Raw genomic sequence first — 1,940 nt, 5'->3', positions numbered from 1 at the left:
AGAGCTCACCAACGCCGTGGTACATGTCCTCAGCACGCTACAAGACGAGCTTCAATTTTAAGGGACACAGAAAGATGTTTTATACGCCTATAAGAAAATTAGTTGCAGCTTAGCGCTTGACAAGTCACTCACGCTTCTTCACGATCCTTAACTAAGTGGAGAAAAGATTTTAAAGAGCATTTAGCGCAAGTGAAACGTACACAGCTTCCTCCTCAACCTCTGCTCGCTCTCCAATTAAATATGAAAGAGACAACTTAGTCATACAGAGCGTGCAAGATGATTTTAAGACACTGGTATTAAATAAAATCCCACAATTTCTCACACCTATTAAAATGGAACTTTGTCATTAGAAGGGGAGATTTTGATAAGCGTGATGCAATTAACAGACATCGCCTTTGTTACCAGGCTGCTCCTGATGAAGCCCAGGCTCCCTGACATTCCATTTCTTTCCCTCAAAGGCTTTGCGCTACAGCAAAATTTATGGTTTTAGCATGTAAGAGGAGAATTGGACACGTTACCTTCAAAACCAGTCAATAAGGCTCTTTCACTCGGGCCAGGGAAGGCGAGTGACTGCTGGAAAGCAATACAAGGCGCTCCCTTCCCCCTCCCCTCAGGACCCAAAAACGCCTCATTCAAAACACTCCCATTCCCTGCAGCAAGGGATTAGCCATTTATTAAAAAGGAATCAAAACACTGTAAAAGGCTTCCAGTTAAGATTTCAAAGGTAAAAAAAAAAAACCCGCAACTCTGGTGCAACTGGAGTCGCATTAGGAATTCTTGTGGGCACTGAAGAACAAGTAGCTGAAACATAAGCAGGACGTCATTTGTCCGGACGATGCTGATCAAATGGCTCAAAAGGAGAAGAGAACTAGATTATTTCTTTTTTTAGTCAGTCGTTTTGCTGCATCCACGTTAAGCAGTAACAACATTAATGACCTACAGGCATTTATGGGTTTGGACTTTGGACTTCCAAAAAAACTGCCTACCACCACGCTCATTGTTTTTTGGGGGGGGCTCTTCTTTAGGGGTGACAGACAATTATAATGGCCAATTATGTAAAACGTGTCATCCAAGAAAACACGAAGCACTACACAAACGCTCACTAAGACTTGCGACTCGAGTCTGTGCTGCACGTTAGCCGGTTTCAAAGCTAGCCTGGATATCTCAAGCTACCAAAACTGGATACTGAGAGCAATGGCATAGCCAAGATAGCATGCAGCGCAGCAGGGTTAACCACTTGAGTATTTACACAGCTTCGCAGGCGGGTTTTACAGCCCGCAACAAACCCTGAGCTGCTGTGGCTGTGCTTTACAGCTCCATCCAAGCCGGTTATTTAAAAGCAGAGCAGAGAGAGGGACGCTGCTGTTGGGCGTTGTACAAAGCACCTCGCAGGACAAGCGTCAGACCCACTTCTCTGGCCGATACAGGGAGATTTTTTTCCAACTGGAAGCCACACGGTGCAAGTCAATAACCTCAGTTTACCAAAGAAATTAAAAGCTACGCTTACTGTTTCGAGTAAGGCCTTGGAGGAAGTAATTTTGCAAAGAAATCACTTCCACCGTCACTATACTTTTAACCTTCCCTTAGCTTCTTACACCATCCCCACATGAACACATTATTAGAAGTATTACCTACAATATCTAATAACGATTAAAGCTTTCTTTTCGGATCACTGCCTACCCAGCTCCGCAACCCTTCCTCCGAAGGGCCAAGAGATGCACGAAGCACGGGGTAAGCCGTGCAGAAAAACACCATCAGGAAGTGACAGCACTCAGAAGATCAAAATTTGGGAATAAAACAAAAAAAAAAAAACCCACCAAACACAAAACACGTAGATTTTTGTTTAGTTGGTCATTTGGGGTGGTTTTTTTCTGCTTTAAGACGACCCCTGCGCGGGTGCCCGCAGGCCCCCGAGGAGCCCCGCAGGCGGCGGGGGGGGG

Source organism: Charadrius vociferus, unplaced genomic scaffold (genome assembly GCF_000708025.1).
Source record: "Charadrius vociferus isolate BGI_N301 unplaced genomic scaffold, ASM70802v2 scaffold49, whole genome shotgun sequence".
In the NCBI taxonomy this organism is placed as follows: Eukaryota; Metazoa; Chordata; class Aves; order Charadriiformes; family Charadriidae; genus Charadrius; species Charadrius vociferus.
The sequence above is the reverse complement of the archived record's forward strand: the minus strand, read 5'-3'. Positions refer to the sequence as shown.